General features: G+C 45.7%; 1 long non-coding RNA gene across 1 annotated transcript in view; it reads right to left on the bottom strand.

The window, feature by feature from the left end:
- Nucleotides 1-22,158, bottom strand: part of LOC123580947 — a 168,481-nt gene that overhangs the window by 107,092 nt on the left and 39,231 nt on the right. Inside the window, exon 2 of the long non-coding RNA XR_006703544.1 lies at nucleotides 7,598-7,668. This is a non-coding gene — a long non-coding RNA (uncharacterized LOC123580947). The remainder of the gene's footprint in view (nucleotides 1-7,597; nucleotides 7,669-22,158) is intronic.

Below are 22,158 nucleotides of genomic sequence, written 5' to 3'. Positions count from 1 at the left end.
ACAAGCTATTTGGAGAAGAGGGGGAGGGAGACCTTAAAGGCTTCCAGATGGGGGGCCCTTCTGTCCAGGCCTGCTGCTGTGCCGCCACAAAGTCTGTACAGCGCTTTCTAAGAATCTCAGCAAATGTGAGCGGGGTGGTTCTGGGACCGCCTTCTAAGCTATTCCCCTGCCTCTGTGATTCCCACCATCCCAGAGCTAATGGGGGCCATATCCTATCCCTTACCATTACTCTCTCTTGCTAAAAGGCTGCAGAGACAGAGTTGGGTCTCATCTCTGTTGCTCTCTTCCACCCCCACCCCAAGATGGTCTTTCAGTGTCTTGGAATCCTGGCAACCCCTCTACCCACTTTGTGGGGTCCGTTTGCCCTGAAAGCAGGGGGCCGGAGAAAAGAGGCATCTCCCCAAGTGTGGGCAGGCCACTGGAAGTTAGAGAGAGAAGACAGAACAGAACAGCCCCAGGATGGTTGTGGAGAGGAGGGGCAGGGGCTGGGGTGAGGGGGAGCAGAAAGGCGCAGGGATTAGGGTCGCTGAGAGTAGTGCCCACCCGCCACTCCCCCGGCAGTCTCTCTTGTGTGTGCAGCCAGGACTTGCTGTGCGGTGGGCTCCCACTCTTCTCCTGTGGTTCCCTGGGGTTATTCTTGTGCTCAGAGACCTCCCTCTTTCCTCTCTCTTCCCCTCTGACCATCTTGGCCTTGATTCTGACTCCTGGCCAATCCCCACCATCAATTACTCCCTGAGGTGGGGTCTTAGGGACATGCAGCCCCATCTTGGAGCAGCTGGCCTCATCTGGGCTGCTCAGGACGGAGCCTTGGAGGGATCACAGAAGGCTTGGGGCATAGACATTGGTGTCAGGGCTCAGTCCCACAGAGTCCCTAACCCCCTCTGTACCTGTTTGGGATTTGTTCACTGGCCTTCTGGTAGTGGGATGGGGTGGGGTGGCACAGGGTGGAGAGGGGGGCTAAGCAGTAAAAGGAGACTTTGAGACTCCACACCTGGGCCTCCAGGTCCTACCCCGGGAGAGGGAAGAAGGGAGCCCCCAGGCCTGGCTATGGCAATGGGCTGGAAATATGCATCCCAATCCCGTCGGGACTCTGGATTTCAGAAGGAGCAGCAGGTTTCCCCCAAAGCTTACTGCTCCCCACACTGTTGCGACACAAGCCTGTGATGAGAAGGCATTTTTATGAATCAATCAGAAACATATGAAGTACACAACATAAGAATAAGGGACAGAAGAGCAGGGACAGGGAAGAGGGTAGACATGCAGAGCCAGAGGTATCCTATCAGGGCAGAGCAGCTCCCTGACTCGGTCTTCAGCTAGCCCTAGACCCAGCTGGGGCCACTGGGTCCCAACCATGGGCCTTTCCTTAGAAGACTGAATAGAGTCTAAGGTCAAGGAGGGCAAGGCTTGCTGGCCCTGCCATGACCCTACCTTGCCCTGAGAGCCTACAGAGATCTGAGTCTTAGCTCTAGGGTCCTACTTTGAATGAAAAGGAACATGAGGGATGGGCTCAGTAGGCACCCACCATTGGACAGGGCCTGTCAAAAGTTGTCCAGAGAAGCCATCCCTGAATGAACGAGTGATGCTCTCAGGCACAGTAGAGGATGGACTGATGTTGGGGGTGTGGGGCAGGGGAGCTCATAAGGAGTAGAAGAACCTGGCTGCTCCATAGGCCTCCTCCAGGCCTTGGCCCTTCCCAACAGATGATTCATGTTCAGATAGGGGCTGGTCATGGCTGGCACCACCTTGAGGCAGAAGGAACTAGAGGGGGCCCTGGTGTGTATGCTCCTAGCCTCTACCCCCAATCTGTCTTGCAAGGCCTGCCTGGGCCATTCCACAGGTAGCACCTACTCCCCCAACCTCTCCCTATTCTGTAGAGGAGCCTCCTGGTGAGCCCCCACCAGATGGTCCTTCCCTCAAGGGCAGGCCTTTGCTCCCTCTGCTGCTCCCACCACTGTGGAACCTTCCTGAGAGGTGTTCTCTGGCCTCCTAGTGCTGGCCCTTTTCCAGTGCTCTCCTGCTGTCCTCACCCCTGCAGCTCCTGGCCCCTCAGCCTCGAATCTGCTCACTGTCCCTCACTCAACATCTGACTCCTTGGCCTACTTCTAGCTAAATCCCTCCTGGGCCAAACCCCCACTGTGCCACTGCCTTCTACTGTGCCACAGACAGGTCCCTGTCCCTCCGTTGCCTCAGTTTCCCCTTCTCCAACAAGAGTTGGGACAGCAGAAACTCCCAGTCCTAGCAGGCTCCATGATTCTGTGAGTTCCATTGCAGGCAATTTGAGGGGCAAATGTATGCAGATGAATATGCAAATGGGCATCTCCAGGATTTATGGGTGGCCTTAATTCCAAGGGGAGGATGTTGGACAGGTGGGGGGGCATTTCAATGAGGCGGCCTCAGTCTGGCTGGGCCCACTAAATCCTGGCCGGTGTCAGCGCCGTAAAGCACTGTGATGAAGGGCAGGCGGCCCGCGGAGGCTACGGTGATTTACAGCCGCTGGAGCCTCCTCCCACGGCCAGGCAGGCAAGCGCCGAGGGACAGGGACGGGGCAGGATTTATGTTGTTCACTTCCCCACCCCGGAGGCAGCGGCAGGCAGTCTGGAGAGCGGGAGAGCGGAGCGCCCAGGAAGGTGACTTTCACCTTCAGAGGCGGCACTTGGCTGGCAGAGAAGGGATGGCCGAAGGGGGCAGGAGAGGAGAGCGTGGAGGGGCGTTTACAGCCTGACCCCTGCCCGGCCCCTAGCCACAGTGGTCTCCTCCAGGCGGCCTTCCTGCACTAACGCTGCCCCCTCACCCCAACCCACTGCCCCCAACTGCCACTTCCCCCTGGGGCCCAACTTTCCAGGGCATGGCAAGGTTCAGCCTGAAAGACTGGAGGCAAGTGGGGTCTAGCGAGTTTCCTTGGCTGAACACAGCTCTCCTTAAGCCTAACCTCACTCACTCTCTTATGCTGGGAAGAGAAATGACAGTCCACTCTGATCTATTTTAGGTAGCCACAAAAAAAAGGAAGTTGATCTCCCTCAACTTCACCTTCCTGAAAGGTGCTTGCGTGTTCTCTCCCTTCTGATCGCCCCTTGTCTCCAGCACGTAAATGCCCTGGGGTGGGGCACTTGGGGCTGCAGGCTCCCCTACACACAGAATCCAACTCCTGAGGTCGCTGGTAAGCTGAATTTTGAAAAGGTAACAGTGTTTCTCCAGTGACTCACCAGAATCTCTCAGAAATGACCGATGTGTCACTCAACCAGGGAGCCCTACTGTGTGCAGGTGCTAAGGCATGAGAGACAGAAGCCTCAGAAGCAAAATTCTCTCGTTGTCAGGGCTGCCCAGCCCCTAGCTCTGAGGGCCTCTGCCTCCTGGCCCACCCCAGCTTCCCCATAAACAAACTTTATGTGTCCTGTTCTCATAATTAAAGGAACCAGGCCAAAAGTCCTCAGGTAAAGAAAGGCTCCTTTTGAGGATGTAAACACATAAATCAAAAGGCCTGGTTCCATTGCGTTGTTCATCTACTGGGCTGACTGTTTTGAGCTGGGGCCGTCTCCCTCAAGTTCATTTTAGGTAAATGTGTCCCGGCCTACCGTCCGTTTGGGCCGACCAAGCAGAGATGCTTCCCTGACCAAAGGCTTCACCTCAGAAACCCAGCAAAGTTTCAGACCATGCTCGAGTCTTACAATTTTGTCTTTAGCTCCTCAGGACTTCTCTGCTCTGGCCATATTTCCTGAGGCGCCCGAATATTTTGTGCCTCTCTTATCTCTCCCCAAAGACCAGACCCAGTTATCGTAAATGCTGTTGTCTCAAGCACGTCTTTGTGATACTGAATTATTCCCAAGAACAAGAGTATGAATGCAAGCAGGGTTCTCTGAGTCCATACAGATGCCAAACTCCAAAGACATTTCTTCCAGTGGGATTTGACCTGGAGATTTGTGCTTAAGGTCTCAGAGACTCGAGGTGCTGGTGGTGGTGGGTAGGGAAGTCACCAGAATGAGTGAGAGGGCTGCAGGGAGGAGGTGAACACACACAAGGTCCCACTGACAAATACATTCACTCTTACTCTCACCTTCAGGGTCCTTTTGTGAGAATTTGTGGGACAAATGAGAATAACTGTGCAATTTGTGTGCTGCCAAAACCTCCCTGTCTAGGGAACAACATCAAAATGCAGTTCCCAGCACCCTGGCCCAGGCCTGAATCACCCCAGAAAAAGGGGCACTTTGACCTTAATTCGTGCGAAGACACCGTATAGACAAACAGCATCCGTGGTGCCAGGCACTGTGAAAGTATGTTTACTTCATTTAATCTCAACAAAGGTAGATGTGATATCCCTGTTTTACAGGCGAAGAACTGGAAGGTGGCAAGGGTCAAGTACTTTGCCAAACTCACAGGGCTGATAAGCAACGGCAGTGAGATTGAAACAGCATGGTGCATTCCCAAACCCAACTTCTTCCTTCTTGGTTCACTCCCTGCCTGCACCCTCAGCTCCAGCTCTGTCCCTTTACTCTGGCTGCTGCAACCCACCAGACCTCAGCCTTAATCGAAGAAGATTAACAATACCAAGTGTTGGCAAATGGGCGGTTGGAGGGAACGTAAAATGGGACAAGTACTTTGGAAAACTATTTGCGAGTCTGTTCCCAAATTAAACATACACCGACTATATGATTCAGCCATTCCACTCCAAGACATATACCCAAGAGAAATGAAATAATATGTCTATATAAAGACGTGTGCGTGAATGTGGCTGGGCAGAAAGGAAGGGAGGGGCATACAGGGGCAGGAGGGGGCTGGAGAGATAGGCCCACTCCTGGGCTGCCTTACTTCACTCCATTCCTCCTCAATCCAAGTCAAAAGCTCTTGGGGTCCTAAGCCAACATGGTCGGGGCCAATGTGAGTGAAGGGGGAAGCCACCTGAGGTCTGGGAAGTGCTCAGAGGGCCTGCTGGTGACTGTGCCCCAGCTCTGGGCTTTCTGTTGGGAGTGGAGCAGGGTCCCTGCCAGTGGTAAGGGCTGGGCTGGCATGAGGGGTAAGGATGGGAGAGAGGGTGGAGTGGCGCAGGCCTAAGTGGAGAGTAGCAAAACCAAGAATGAGGCAGACAGAGGAATTAAGGCCAACCGGGCTTAAAAGCTCACAAAGTGCCTATTAGCCGAAGGGCTGCAGTATGGCAGCTCTGTGGGAGCCCAAAATTCACCTGTGCCACTGAGATGAGATGCTTATTAAGGGCTCCAGCTGGGTAAGAAACCCAGGCTGGCTGGATTTGCCCCTTGGATGGGTAGCCTCAACTTCTAGGCTGAAAGTTATAGGGAACTGATGCTGGGTGGGCAGGCAAGAGTCTGACTCCCTTCCCAGCTAGGCTACGCCCCACCACCCCAACTTCTACCCCATGCTGGCTCTGAGCCCGAAGACTGGAGAACACAGGAAGCCCCTTCCCCTGCTGGCAACGAAAAGTCTGTAGGTCCCGCTCTGGTAGCTGGGAGTGGGCAGAGCTGAAGTACCCTCAGGAGCCCCTGGAGGTGGCCCCCTCCTCACCCCTCCTCCTTCTGCCCATGCCCCTGGTTCCCTACTTCTATGTCTGCTCTCTGCTGGGATGGAAGCCTCACGTCTTCTGCCCCCCAGCACTCTGCCCTGGTTGCCCTTGGCAGCAGCCAGGGTGGAAGACCAGGCCGTCCATAGCCCCAAGAGAAAAGACAGTGCCACGGGCTAGTTCCACGCATCCTCAAAATGGCATTAGCTCAACTGGGGGAGATTGGAAGCAGGGAGGGCACACTGATTCCCTTCCCTGAGGCTGATGTTCACGATCAGTTTGGAGTTACATCTGTCACTTGAAGAATTAAAGTGCCTTCCAAAGTCAATCAGGATCACTTACCTTTCCCACCTACCATTTTGGACAACTTAAGTCAGCAAAGGGAGTCCAGTATCTGCTGGCTTGGCTGTCCTGCCAGGGGAGCACAGAGGAGCAGGACTCCTTGCTGTGGCCGGGACACTGCCCTGACCCCACCCCTGCCCACCCCAACTTGAAGCTAATCTCTCTCATTCTGCGCTAGGACTCCCATCCCACTCACCACACTTCCCATGTGAAAGTACACAGTTCTCAGGTCCAGTTTACGGGGTTTTGCCCCTTGTTTTCAAAAGCAATTTCTCTCTTTGTCCCAAATGTCACTTCCACTGCCCAGTTCAGGCCTGCACAACTTCTGATCAGAGCTCTCACAGTCCCCCCACTCCTCCGCCCGGCTGAGGTCGGCCTGCTTTTCCCCACCCCCCAACTCCTCCCTCCCACCAGTACAGCTGCTCAGGAGAACCATCCACCTACTATGTGTCTGGGACCACAGGAACCGGAGGCAAGGACAGGTCTGTTTTCCAGTGCAGAAGATGGATGTGAACCAACTAGTGCAGCAGAGTTATCCTGCAGTGCAGGGCATGCCCCAGGGGCAGTCTGGGTCCCAGAGTCATGGAGCACATCTGGGAGACTGCATTTATGGAGTACTGGAAGAGGACTAGAGCTCTGCTAGAAAACAGTGGTGTTCTCAGTAGTAAACAGCCTGTGCAAAGGCTCAGAGGCTGGTTATCAAGGTCTTCTGTGCCCTGATCACACTTACTTATTGTGCTGGTCAAGCTCTTATGTCTGTATGTGACAAAAAGACCACCTCAGACTGACTTAGACAACAAAAGGAATGTGTTGACTTTTAACCCAAACTCAACAGATTGAGCCAGAGAAGCTCGACCCAGCAGCTTAACGGACATCACCAGAGTTTTGGTTTCTCTCTGTGTCTTTCTTCTAATATTACCTTCGCAAGATGACCCTCCAGCACCTTCCAAATCTCCCTTTCTATGTAACAGTGACAGGCCTCCCGATGCCACCCTTCTCTATGCCAAAAACATACACACCTTCCCTTCCTTTCCCTTTTCTTCCCTTTTCTTCCCTTCCCTTTGTTGCTGGGGCTTTACTCACTCAGAATTACAAATCTTTCCTTGAAGCTCATTGGCTAGGACTTGGTCAAATCTCCAACTCTGAACCAATCAGTGAGATCCAGAGAATATGATTCTCTCATCGGCTCAGGCCAAGTCATCACTCCACCCACCCTTTACTGTACAGGTGAAGCGTGGGCACAAAGAACCTGGTAGCCAGGAGTACCAAGATGGACACAGGGCTGGAGAAGGCACCTGTCCTATGCATGACTGTAGGCTGAGAGGGTCATCTGGGGTTTGCTTCAAACCAAGTAACAAGTCTTGAAAAGGGAGACTGGGAGAAAATGGTGGGCCCCCAACTTCTCCCTACTTTCCTTTCTCCTGATTTATCTATTCCATATTAGTTAAGCTGGAAAGAGAGCATTAGCTCTCAGCAGTGCAATTTTCATCCCTATATCATCCCTATATGGAACAATCATGTGTGTGGGGGTGGGTGGAGGAGAGAGGGAAAGTGGGAGAGGGGGAGAAAGAGAGGAGAGGGAAGCAGAGCTAAAGGGAGAGAGGACTGTAGGTATATAGTCTCCAAATCTTCATTGCTGGTGTCATCTTTCTTTGGAATACAGGGAAGTGTGGGGATTGAAAACCCTTACTTCCAAATACAAAACAGTCATAGCCAAGAAAAAAAGTACACAGAAAATGTGACGCTGACCTTGAACCCAATGAATGAGGCTCTCTCTGGGAGGCTGAGGCACCTTCTGTGGTTCCATGGCCAATGTGCACCTGGAAAGGAATGGGGCTGTGACTTTGGGCACCTGTTTTGCCCGGGGCAAGGCCAGCCCTTCTCCCCCAAGGAAGCTACAGCCCCAGCCTCTGGCATTTCCTGGGACAGCCCGAGGTGGGTGGGATAGTCTGCAAGGGTCTCAAGCCTTCAGTTCCACAAATCATCCTGTTTTAATGCAAATGGCAATTGCCAAGAGTACAGCATGTTTTCCTGTGTCAGCAGCTCAGTGACTAATGTCCCAAGATAAATGGCTTTGCTTTGCCTTGTTTAGAGTGATTCTGTAATCTTTCCCTCCTTTCTGCTGAGGGGACTCCCCAGATCCTTCCCAAGTGCACTCCAGGGCTGAGGAAGCCTGGGCATCAGGGCCACCAGCTGTGCTGGGGTCATTCCATGTGCAGTGAGAGGCAGGAGCAGGTGAGAACCTGGGCTGAACAAGTCTGGAGCGGACTGGCCATCAGTCCTCAGCAAATGACTGGGGAAGAGCTGAGAACAAGCTCTACATTCAGGTCAGTGTGCAGCTCAGGTTGGAGGGAGGATCCAGAGCACCCAGGACTACAGGGGAGAAATTTGGGTCCTGGGATAGAGACAGAGAAGAATGGCCAAGTAGGACAAGGGAGAGGTCCAATGCCATCTTGTGCCACGTGGGTATTCCTAAACAGCCAGAGATGGGGAACGGTTATTTTTATTTGTTTACTTTTTGACCAGTGAAGATTTAGGGTTTGGGGAATCTTGGCCCTAGCACCTACTGTCTGTGGCATCTTGGGTGGTATTGTTCTCATTTTACAGATGAGGAAATGGAGGCTTACAGTAGCTAAGCAATTTGCCCAAAGTTCCACACGTAGCTCATGGCAGCCTTCAAACCTAAACCAGGACAGTCTAGCTTCAAAGTCAATAGTGTTGAATGAAGCAGCAATTGGGAGAATAGATCTCCCCAGGTACCTGGTGACTTCTGACCACCCATCTGAAACCCCAGCTCCTCACCCTTCCAGAAATGCATCCTTGCTTAACCATAGTGCAAATGTTGTGGTTTATATTTCCACCCTTCTGCCTGCTGAACACATTTCCCAGTCCCCTTGTGGATGGTGGACCATGTGATGTGCATGACTTTCAGGCCGGAGCATTTCACTGTCAGTGTCAAGCCCTCCAGAGCTCTCCCTTTGTCACAGCAGCAGGCACTATTCTGAATTGCTGCTCCATCAGCCTGGGTCCCACATAAGGACATCACAGACAGGACCCCAACCAACTCACAGTGGACAATGGAACATGAGTGAGAAATTAGTCTTTACTGCTACAAACCACTGGGATTTGAGGTGTGTTACTGCAATTAAACTTATCCCCTCTGGACTGATAGTCTCCCCTGTCTGGGAGAAGGGAGCAGATGAATTCTTGTAGATGTACACAGCCGTGTTCAGCAGAGAGGAAAGACAGGAAACCCATTTCCATCAGCCCCACACCACCCTGTTTCAGAGAGGCCAAATGGGACAGAGAGAAATGAGCATTGGGGGGAAGCAAGGATTCCAAGAGCCCCGAGCCAGAGAGCTTTCAGACTGCAGGGTCACCTGGCCTCTCTGAGGTCAGGACGGCACGGTCAGGGAAGTCTATTTCACACAACCCAGATCCAGATGGCTGGAGCCCGGAGCTGTCTAGGCCTCATGCAAGAGAAGGAGCTGAGGTGCCCCTGCACCAAGCATCACCAGGACCTCTCAAAGTAGTGGATGGGAACAGATTCAGTTGGGCATCTTTGAAGACAGGTCCAGGGCACTGGTGCCCAGTTACCTGAGTGCAGACTCCCTTCTCCAGGCAAACTTTGTGGGCGGTTGACAGGGTCCTTCGTGGGTATGAGCCCTGGAACACAGACTGCTGCAGCAGGGACCGGGCTGCAGCACAGGGGAAGCAGTCTCCTGGAAGTGGGTCTGAGCCCAGTGGAGAGTGTGGGCACTAACCCTTCCCTTGGGTTGTCTTCCCCTCCTTTGGCATAAGTTTGCCCATCTCCCATTTCTGAAAGACAGCTACAGGGGAAGCATGTAGACTCTAAATTAGCCCCTTTGGATCTGGTGGTTCTGAAGCTGCATTTGAATTGGGAGAGACCCTGGAAGCTGATGCTTACAGGGGATACCTGTAGAAGAGGGAGGGGACGGTGTAGACTTTCCCATAAGTGGCAGCTGCCTGATTGGTGTGATAGAGGGGTGCTTCAGGCCATAAGTGACCTCCAAATACCTTTCCACCACTTCCCTCTCTCCCTGTGGTCAGGGCTAGCCTTTACTCACTCTTTACCTGACATCTCTTGCCTCCCAGTTCCTCAAAACTACCTCCCCGCCTCCCAAATATGCCTGAAAGGTCTCATCAGCCTTCTTTCGCAATGTGCTGAGTTCCTTCCAGAAGACCTTGGAAGGGCTCTGCTGCTTTCTGGAGAGGTGGTGAATAGTGGAGCCCCTCTCCCCCAGCCACGACTGGCAATCTGGAAACTGCCTTGGAAGCAAACACTGATAATACAACTGCCTTTTATTGTATCCTCAGCAGAAATGTGCACAGTCAACAGCCCAGCCTTTGAGATGAGACGAATCTGGGTTTCATTCCTAACTCTGCCATGTGCCAGATGTGTGAACTCGAGCCAGGGCTTCAATTCTGTCGGCCTCAGTGTCTTCATCTGTGAAATGGTGATAACATTAGTCCCACACTATGATAGCACTCATACAAGGGTACAACAGGCTGAAAGAAGACACAGCCCTTAGCACAGGGTCTGTCTGACATGAAGCACGTATATGTGCTTAATAAATGATATTTAGGACTAGTGTGCTCTCCTGGGTGGGCAAGAAGCAGAGAGGCACTTACAAGTCGCAACAAGAAAGCAGTGAGTTTGCCCGACTCAAAATGGCAGGAAGAGGGCTGGGGAACCGTGCAAGGGGCCCAGGCAACAATACCCTAGAAGCATGATCAGCAGAACACCCAAATACTCAGCACCCTGATGCAGAGCCCACAGACAGAGAGGAGGCTCCAGAGCCCAGAATTTCCCCCAACCAGCAGGTCTAGAGCCAGCCCAGCACTACCTCAGGCAAATGTCTGAACCCATTTGTTCAGTGTCCAGAACAGTTCAGAAACCATCTCTGGGAAAAAGTTCCTCCTTAGCCTTACCCCTATCCACCTGTGTCACAGCGATTTTGTTTCTGCTATTGCATTGTTGTGTTGCCTTTTTTGACCTTCAAACTGCTTGTGGGTATTTCAGAAGAAGCCCATGTTGGGCTTGCTATCCAGGCCAGTGAGATTGGGAGCAGGGACAGTAAGGATGGCCAGGTCCCATTCAAGAGCCCAGAGAGAACTGAAAAGGCTCAGGAGAAACCAAAAAGATGTGGCTTTAGGGATGCTTGAAGAGGATACGGCACCTCCTTCCTCAATCTCCCTAGAGGGGAATTTTACCCAAAAGTGTTCCAACATACATCAGTCATTCAGCTGCAGTCTAATTTGCGTATAAATAATTAATATGGGACTCTCAGGTCAAGAGGCCAACCTCCCACCTCCATCTCAACATACAGAAATGTCAGATATGTTTGTTAATTTAATATATATGTATATAACCATGTTGTAGAGAATAAAGAAAGGAAGATATTCACAGGCATATAATGGAGAAGGAAAGCAAAGTGATAAGCAGAAACTGAAGGGCAGCCAAGAGTTGGAACAGAGATGAGTCACTGGTGATAGGGACACTGTGCCAGGACAGGTTCCTGTGTGAAGCCAGGGAGCCATGAGCTTACAGCTGGCCCACCAGGCAAGTCTGGATTGACTCTGCCCACGTCAGGCAGGCGTCTGGACACACGCAGTTTATCTCAGGCCAGAAATAGACATGCAGTCCAAGAAAGAAACTAAGCCCATGTCCCTGTGTAGATATAAAGTTCAGAACTATTCCATCTACATGGAAAAACATGTAGACAAAGTTGTTCATATGATACCTTGTCCACAACTCCAAACCCCATGGAGCTGGAGCTAAGGCAACCACAAAATCACCCTGTAGGGAAGGGCATTTGACAGAACACCGCCGTGAGAGATGAACTCTGAGAGTTCAACAAGATTATCCATCAATAGGATAGAAGTGGAATGTGTAACTGACAAGCATGGACAGAAAAAAATGAACAAAAAAAAAAACTGATTCAACAGAAAGTAGGAATGGAGGGGAAGTAAAGAAGCAAAGTAAAGCATGGTAAATAGGAACAAAAATGATATTGCAGAAGTAATTTCAAATATATTGATACTCATGATAAATGAATTTGAATGGGTGAAACCTTTATTAAAAGACAAAATTTTGGGGCACCTGGGTGGCTCAGTTGGGTGAGCATCAGACTTCAGCTCAGGTCATGATCTTGTGGTTTGTGGGCTCGAGCCCCACATCAGGCTCTGTGCTGACAGCTCGGAGCCTGGAACCTGCTTCAGATTCTATGTCTCCCTCTCTGCCCCTCCCTCCTCTCTCTCTCTCTCTCTCAAAAAATGAAAAAACATTTAAAAATATTAAAAGACAAAATTTTGTAATGCTTTTCCCTTTAATTCATATATATGCTACTTATGAGATAAATATCTAGAATTAAGACAGAGAGTTGGCAATAAAGATGTGCAACAGCACACACACACATACACACACACAAATGCTAACCAAAAGGGGACTGGTGAAATATTAATTAGTAGAAGAAAACCTTGCATGGAAATGACAACCATTTCCTAGTCTTAAAAAGAAGTATCCATTAAAATGGTGTAATAATAATGCCTTCCATACAACTAACAATACAAACTCAAAACATGTAATTGGCAGTATTGAAAGGAGAAGGTAACAAATCCATAGTCAGAATGCACCACTCTCAGAAATGAATAGATCATGCAGTCAAAAATTGCTCCCATTATAAAATATTTGAATATAAGTATTTGAACAATAAAATTATAGATTTGCTGTAATAGAGCCATACAGTACTTTGCATCCAATAAGTAGAAAACACATATCATTCAAGCATACACGGGTCATTTGAAATACTTGATCTGAACTGCATGTTAAAGCTGGTCTCATCTAATCGCAAACACTCAAAACGAAACAGACCACATGTTCTGCCACACAATAAAAACCCCAAATAAATCATCAAAAGAGGACACCCCCAAAGCCCATATATTTGGAAACAAAAAGCAAAACAATCCCACTGCCAAATAATGTATAAGTTAAAGATGAAATCATTAAAACAAATTTTGAACATGTTAGAACTAAAACCAAGGAAGACTGAAAATAAGACTGAGGATTCACCTCAAGAAGCTGAGAATAGAATAATGGAGCAAACGAAGAAGAGGAAGAAGGAGAAGGAGAAGGAGAAGGAGAAGAAGAAGAAGGAGGAGGAGGAGGAGGAGGAGGAGGAGGGGGAGGAGGAGAAGGAGGAGAAGGAGGAGGAGGAGGAGGAGGAGAAGGAGGAGGGGGAGGGGGAGAAGGAGAAGGAAAAAAGGAATAATAAAGATGAAAGCCAAAAATAATAAAATAAAAATAAATAACAAAAATAGAAAGGAACAATGAAATAAAAAGTGGTTGTTTGGGAGAAAGAAAACCCTCTAATATGGCTGAGAAAAAACATAATATGTTATACTAATATTATTATATTATTATAATACAATCAAGCAAACATAACTATTGATATAGTAGTGTTATTGGGGGGGGGGGCTTCTGGTAGCTGCTTCTGTGTTAATCATGCCTTTCTATTTTTTATATTTCATGATACTTTGATAGCTGAGGCTCTGCTGTCCCAGAGACACTGCCCCTCCCAGGGGGAGCCAGTTCCTAGAGATAGGAAGACTCACCTATAAGCACCTTTCAGGAGCAAACCAACAATCCTGAGCCCATACTCAACCATGTCCTTTAACCACCCCAGGGCCAACCACAAGACAATTAGGCACAGCCTTTTTGCCCCAGATTCTGCTGAAACTATTCAAACTAGCCACTCCAAAGCCTGCTTACTCTGCCCATTCCTTCTTATAGAAACCACAATGAAGTTTCTTGCCCATGCTTTCCTCTCACGCTCTCTGCCTCCTGACTGACCCTGGTGCTTCCCCACATGGCCCTGTGTGGTGTGGCATGCCCCTTCCTCTTGGGAACGTGAGTCACAAATTATCCTTTCAATGCTAGTCATGTCCTGATCTGTGCCCCTCCATACCAGAAAAACAACAAAGCCTACATTTTATTTATTTATTTTTTTAATTTTTTTTTTCAACGTTTATTCATTTTTGGGACAGAGAGAGACAGAGCATGAACGGGGGAGGGGCAGAGAGAGAGGGAGACACAGAATCGGAAACAGGCTCCAGGCTCTGAGCCATCAGCCCAGAGCCTGATGCGGGGCTCGAACTCACGGACCCCGAGATCGTGACCTGGCTGAAGTCAGACGCCTAACCGACTGCGCCGCCCAGGTGCCCCCAAAGCCTACATTTTAAAACAACTTCCCCATCGCTATTCCAGAAGGAGAAAGAGGAGAAGACGCATCAGGTGGAAAATGTGAGAGATGAACATTATCTTTAATCTTATAGGTAGAAGGTCCCACGGATGACCAAACACTATTTATGAGAGAGGAACCACGCTTAAATATTGCCTGGTGAAGTTTTAGGATGTCGGAGATGAAATTTAAAATCTTTTTAAGTATTTGAGGGGAAAAAGTTTACGTGTCAGGGTAAAGAGGATTGAATCGGAATCAATCTTCTCCTTTACAGCCCTAAATACACAAAGAAATATGATAATCATATAATAATATCTACAAAGCTCCAAGGGGGAAAAGACCACATTCAAGACAAGAAAGCTACGATTCATTTGTGAGGTCAAGTAAAAGACAGTTTTCAAACATTTAAGCATTCAGATGTATACTACACACCCAAACATGCGGAACAATTTGCTCCAAGTAATGTTCCAGCTAAGCAAGAAACAAATAGGAAAATTAGCAGAACTCAAGGTTATGAAAACTCAACATTAGCATTGTTGATGTCCAAATGAAATGTCCAAAACATCCAAACTAATGACTGAAAGAGAAGGTACATAAATGTCTAAAATACTTACTGCAAGAGAAAGTATACATACATGTAAGAAATAAATTCATAATACCAATCTTAATTTTGTGTATCAAGAAAAAGGGGAGGGAGAAGTAGGGAGGAAATTTTAAAAGCATGAAACCATCATATACAGGGGAAATAAATATATATTTTCTTTTGAGGTTGGTAAAGCAATAGTACATACATGGGGTGTGTGTGTGCATGCACGTGTCTGAAGGAACCAGGAGGAGGCTAGAAATGAAAAGTGTAAACTTTCAAGAAACTTGCAAAGCCAACCTGAGAAAATGGCAAAAGGAAAAAGGAAAACAAGGAAGCATAAAGAGGAGAAAGTATTATCATATGAGACATGTGATTAAAAACCTTGACTCCAGAGCCTCAGGACTAAAATAACACTGAGAACTCCATTCTGGGGATGCCCCCATCTCTCATGGCTGGGTCTACTTTCTCTTCTCCCATTTGCAGTAATCCACTCCCTCTGGTTTCCAGTCTACCTATAGGAAGATGGCCACGGAGCAGGCAGCAACCAAGTATGTATCCCCTTAGACCCAAAGAGCAACAAAGTTGAGTGAAAATCCTTATCCCATTCCCACTATCCAGGGAGGATTCTGATGGGCCCAGGGTGCATCAGATGCCTATCTCTGGAGCAAACAAGTGTGGCCAGGGACAGAGTCTTATAGAACGCCCCCAAAAGTGGACCACCTTCCAGGAAAAGGATGGACAATCTGCTAGGTGCCCATTACCTAAGGAGAAGCAAAAAGAAAGCAATATTCATATCAGACAATGCAGAATTCACAGCAAAAAAGCACCTCACTACCTGAAAGGGGGAAAAGGGTTATCCTATATTGGTAAATTGTAGAAACAAAGGAGAATGTAAGAACCATGAATCCGTGTGCACTGAATATTGCATTAAACGTACGAAGTCAAAAAGGTTAAAAATTAAGGAGTAACTGAACAAAACCACAGTGATAATGGAACGATTAATATACCTTACCATTTCTGAGAGACGAAGTAGACAGAAATTTCATGAGAATACAGGAGAGTTCAAGCCTATTATTAAAATTTTGATTTAATAGATCTATATCAAAATGTGTTCTCTAGAAGCAGAAAATATGTATTCATTTTAAATGGCCAAAGAATAGTTACAAATTCAATCATATGTTAGGCCACAAAGAAAATCTCATTAAAAATATCAAAAGTAGAAATAGTACTATGCACAAATTCAAACCACAATGCAACAAAAGTAGAAGTTAATAACAAAAGAGAAACAAAGAAACAAAATGAAGCCACTCTGGAGAGTCGGGAAACTTGTCTTAATAGCCAGAGAGTCAAAGAGAAAATCAAAACCACAATTAATGATTGTTTATGAAACAATGAGGAGCTGTAGCAAAGAGAAAACACAAAGCTCTAAAGAATAGAATAGCTCTTTATATAGTTTTGTTTTTCTCATTAAACAGAAGAAATCAAATGAAACAAGCCTTCAAGTCAAAAGCTTACAAGTAAAAAGCAAAAGAGTGAAGCTATGAAAAGCTAAAGAAGAACTTGAAGATAATAAGAAGGTGATAATTTAAAAATAATAAAAACTATAGATCTGAGAAATTTAAGAGCTGGATCTTTGAAAAGACCATAATTAAGATAACAATAGTGACTGTTGATGGGGCATTCAACTAATGGCCAAGTATTGTGCTAACCACTTTAACATTCACATTCATTTCAGGATGGCCCCATGTGATAGGAAGTACAGATATCTCCATTTCAAAGTCCAAAAAACTGAGGTCTTGGGAGTTAAATGTGTGTCCCAGATCTGTCCATGCCCAGAGCCAATGCTCTTAGTCATTGCACAATTCTTCTAGTGGGACAAATCAAGGAGAAGACATGGAGACTCACAATGCAATGGAGAAGAAAGGCATACAACCACTACAGAAGAGAATTTAAAATTAGGGGAAAATACTACACACAACCTGATACTACGGTAACTGTTTTTTCTCTCCCCTCTTTTTTTTTTTTTTTTTTTTTTTTTTTTTATTGACAAGTTTATTTGACACAGTTGGGATCATATGCCTCCTGCAGTTGGGTCTCCTTTCTTTTTCTATGTAGAAATAATTTCAAACTTAAAGGTTGCAAGAAGAGTACAGAGAACTCTTTCCCCTAAACCATTTCAGAATAATTTGCCCATGGGATGCTCCTGCACCCCCCAATACTTGAGTGTGTATTTCCTTAAAGTAAGGGCATGCTCCCCCATCATCTCAATCTCATCGAAACCTGGACAACAATATGGATTCGCTTCTACCATCCAATCTACAGACCCCATTCAAGTTTTACCAACTGTCTCCACAATCTCCATAAATAAACAGGTTCAACCCAGAATCACATGTTGCATTTAGTTGTTATTTCTCTTCCATCTGGAATGATACCTCAGTCTTTTCTTTACTCTTGTTAAAAAGGAAACAATATGCCCAATACGGAGTCATTTGCACACAGCCACCCCTCCCACCCCCCAACCCCACCCCTGCCATGACACCAAACTGAGACTTACAGTGTCAACTTACTCTGGGGAATGTGACATTTTAACAGTCAATGTGAAATTTCCCAATCAGCGCTAGTGAGGCCATCTGCAGGACAAAGACCATATCATCCCTCTACCCACCACCCCAATCCCACCTCCAAAAATAGATGTCCTGGCCTGGAACAGCCCTTCCTTCTCTTTTGCCAATAACTTCTTTGCCCTGCCCTCCTGACTATAAAATCCTTCCATTTTGTACATCTCAGAGCATTTCTCTACTTGCTAGACGACATGCTACTCAATCCATGAATCACTTAATAAAGCCAATTAGCTCTTCAAATTTACTCATTGAATTCTTATTCTTTCACACTTCTTAACCTTGATACACTTGAAGATGCAGGCCAGCTATTTTTGCTGAATGGCCCTCAGCTTGGATTTGTTTGGTATTTCCTCATGTTACATATTTTGAATAAGAACATCATACGCTATGGGTCACATGATTTCAATTTGACCTTGATTACTGAATTAAGGGAGTGTCTTCTACTGTTAAGTGACTCTTTTTCCAAAGCCCTTTGTAATCAATAATTACTTTATGGGAAAGTTTTCTGAGACTATGTAAGTAGTTTCTCAACTACCCTTGTAATATCCACTGATGTTTCTTGGCTGAAATCACTTATTACTACTATGAAGGTTGCCAAATAGTGATTTTCAAATTCCATCATCCCTTCTATGTGAGTTGACATTCTACTTTTAAGGAAAGGTTTTTCTGTCCTCTCCACTCATATATTTGCTTGTTTATTTCATCACTGTGGACTCCCAGATTCCTATTTCATTTAATTGTAAAAATCTGTTACTATTCTCTGGTAGTTTGTCAAATTATCCCAGATTTGGCCAGTAGTGCCCCTTCAATCTGATCTCTATGTCCTCTTGACCTGTACTCATTATTCTTTGAGCGCTTTTTTACTTTCTGGAACAACAGGATGTTCTAGGCTCATCTTGTACTCTTTCTTCCCCAGTCCTGGAATCCTCCACTTCTTTAAAAGTCCTCAGTGGAGAAAGGTGCTTTAAAAACACAGATCTGGACAGTAGGTGAGTTCACTGCTATTAAGGTTTCTCAGAGCACAGAGGTGAAAAATACCCATCCGTATCTATCTGTCAATCATCTATCTATCAATTTATCTATCTATCTATCTGTCTACTTACCTATCATCATCCGTTTGTGGTAGGCAGCTCCAGGATTGCCCCTAAATAATCCTCACCTCCTGGTATTCAAATTCTTAGTAATCCTCTTCTCTCTAAAGTGAGGTGGACAGTGACTCACTTCTAACAGAATATGACAAAAGTTCCAGTTCCAGTTTAGGTTTATGTCACATTGCAGCTCAGGTTACAAGAAGACTGTGACTTCTCTCTGTCTTATCCACTTGGAAGGAAGTCAGCTGCCAGGCTGTGGGCTGCCTGATGGAGAGGTCCACATAGCAAGGGACTGAGGGCACTTCCAGCCAACAGCCAGCGAGGAAGTGACCCTGCCAACAACCACATGAGTGAGACTGGAAGCGGGTCCTTCTCTAATAGAGCCTTCAGGCGAGACTACAACCCTAGCTGACAGTTTGATGGCAGTCTTGTGAGTCCTTGAGTCAGAGGCACTCACTGAGTTACTCCTGGATTACTGATGCACAGAAATTATGAGATAATCAATATCTCTTGTTTTTTAAGGCACTAAGTTTGGGGTTACTTTATGACACAGCAATAGAGAACTAAGTACACACACACACAAGACATGCATTTATTGCTAGATCTCTGCTTTATATTTAAAACCATGAGTTCACCCAGACCTCTAATTCCAATTCAACACCATAGGATCCACTCTACTTCTCGTCTTTTCCGTAACTGTAACACACTTCTCAGAGAGTGAGGATTTGGCTCTCATTATTCTTTTTTTTTTTTTTTTTTTAATTTTTTTTTTCAGCGTTTATTTATTTTTGGGACAGAGAGAGACAGAGCATGAACGGGGGAGGGGCAGAGAGAGAGGGAGACACAGAATCGGAAACAGGCTCCAGGCTCTGAGCCATCAGCCCAGAGCCTGACGCGGGGCTCGAACTCCCGGACCGCGAGATCGTGACCTGGCTGAAGTCGGACGCCTAACCGACTGCGCCACCCAGGCGCCCCTTGGCTCTCATTATTCTTAATATGCTTACTTATTGGATTGCACCCCCGCCATGACAAGTTTCCTCTCCCTGCTACCACCACCCCATGCAGGCTTCCTCCTCAGCCTGCTCGAAGCCTCACACCCCAAGTTAGAGCCATGGGCACTACCCACCCTGTGTGGACCCCTACCTTGTCCAGGCCCACCCAGTGACTCCTGGCATTTAAGAAGGGAGGAATGGAAAACAGCAAGGAGGCTGGGAAGAAGGCAGTTTAGAATACCAGCACTGATTCCAAAAATATAGAAAAAGGACACCGAAATAAGCTTGAAACAAATTGAGAAACCCTTAGAGATGTACCCATCAAACGGTGTTAGGCCCAGAAGTATTTCAGACTCTCAGGAAATAGATCATTACTGCACTATATAAACTCTTCCAAGACCAGAGAACAATATAGGAAATACTTCAAGTCATTTTACAAATCTTGCAAAAACTCTGATATCAAACCTGAATAAAGAGATAAAAACTTGACATAAGTCAATAAACTGAATTCAGCAATACATTTCAAGAGTAATGCATGACCAAGCAGATTTAACTGCAGGAATGCAGTGGTGGGTCAAAACTAGGAAATCTTTTCACTTTAAATGAGTAGCTATAAGGACGTAGAGAGAGATCACAGCTGACATCAAATGGAGTTTTTAAAAATTTGGTCTTTTCCAAGACATATTAGGTAGAACTTTTTTTGGTTGCAAGTAAAGAATCCAAGTCAAGTTTATTCACATAGGGCTATCTCATGGAAGTCAATAAATCAGAACTAAAAAAGAGTAAATGTTGGAAAGGAAAAAGCAAAACTTTTTCAATTCTTTTCATTGAGAATAAATACTCTAAAAGCAATAACTTTCCCATAAATCAACAATATCCAGCTTGAAAAGCCAATAGGGAAAAATTCCATTTACAATATCAACAAAGGTACCTAAAGTACCATGCAATCTAAATGGGATTGTTTTTAAAATTTGACAAAACAATTCTAAAATTGAGGTAAAAGACTTAATGGAAGCCAGGAAAAGCTTGAGATGTTGCCTCCTAGACACTAAAAACTTAACATCTCTCAAGTGCTTACACCATACTTAGCACTGAGCTAAGAGTTTCACATGCATTGTGGATCTCTGCTCCTTCCAAAAACTCAGTGAGGCACAATTATGTGCTCCTGTAAGATGTTAACAAAGTTTGCCATTGCTACAGAAGTACTAAATGTCAGGAGTCTGTACTTGAACCCTGGACTCATTACTTCAGAGCTTAAAGTGTAACCACTATGCTAATTAAATATATTACAAAGCTAGAGAAATTAAAACAACCTGGTGCTGACGGAGAATTCAATTGAACAAATAAATTTTTAAAAACATGTATGCCTAAGGATGCCTGGGTAGCTCAGTCAGTTAAGCATCCGACTTTGGCTCAGGTCATGATCTCACGATTCATGGGCTTGAGCCCTGCATCAGGCTCTGCACTGACAGTTCAGACCGTGGAGATGCTTCAGATTCTATGTCTCCCTCCCTCTCTGCTCCACTGCATCTTTCTCTCTCTGTCTCTGTCTCTCTCTCAACAATAAAAACATTAAAAATTTTTTAATATGTATACCTACATTATTCCCATCTAAGAATCAAATTACAGATTTACTTTTTCTTATACTTTATTTCTTCCATGTTTTATTATGATGAAGAGTATAAGGAAGAATTTATTTTACCACTTTTTTCAAAAAAAGAGCTATTGGTTATATTTATCAATTCTACTCTTTTTCTTTGTGTAACTCATTGCTTTCTTTATTACTCTTTCCCTCCTTATTTCCTTTCGTTTCTTTTTCTTTCTTTCTTTTTTTAGTTTCTTGCATTGAATGCTTAATTTTTTAGTGTAATAATGAGGCACTTCACGCCCGTTTATTTTTCCAAATGAACTTTGCATTCTCTTTAAGTTGGGAAAACTTTCCATGAGATGTTTATCAGAATTTTATTAAAGGTATAAAATAATTTGTGGTACAATGACATTTTTATGTATTGAATCTTCCCAACAAGGAGCATGTCCTTCCATTTATTCAAGACCTTTCTTCTGTCTTTCAGTAACATTATATAGTTTTATTTCTATGGGTTCTGCACAGTTTTCAATAGTTCATTCCAGGGAAATCTTTTTTGTTTTCTTAACTAGCTATTGCTATTTTATAAGAAAGCTTTTGACTTCATTAACTGAGGTCATTTTGTGACTGGTTCCCTTATGAACTCTCTTCTCCTGTTCCATAGGGTGTTCAAGGTAGAAAAAAATTATTATATGCAAATTTTGATAATTTCATTTCCTATTTCTTAGTTTCTTCTTTCAGTTTCCTGAATAATCGTATTAGCTAAAACTTCTAGAACAATATCAACTAATAATGGTTATGGTGCGATCTTTGTCTGGCTTACTAATGTAAATGCCTGTTTAATTTTTTAAATTACACTTTTTATTTTGAGGTAATTGTAGATTTACATGCAGTTGTAAGTCAAAAAGAGACCTCATTTATCCTTTACCAGGCTTCCTTCAAGGTCATATTTTGCAAAACTGTTGTTACAACCAGAATACTAACATTGATTCAATTCATCCATCTTATTTAGATTTTCCCAGTTCTACTTGTATTTTGTGTGTGTGTGTGTGTGTGTGTGTGTGTGTGTGTGTGTGTTTTAATTCTGTAGAATTTTATTATACATGTAAGTTCTTATATCTGCTTCCATAGTAAATAAATGTCAGTTCCACCATCACAGGGAACCTTTGTGTTG

Source organism: Leopardus geoffroyi, chromosome A3, assembly GCF_018350155.1.
Source record: "Leopardus geoffroyi isolate Oge1 chromosome A3, O.geoffroyi_Oge1_pat1.0, whole genome shotgun sequence".
NCBI classification, from domain to species: domain Eukaryota; kingdom Metazoa; phylum Chordata; class Mammalia; order Carnivora; family Felidae; genus Leopardus; species Leopardus geoffroyi.
This window is presented reverse-complemented; position numbering and strand designations above follow the sequence as displayed.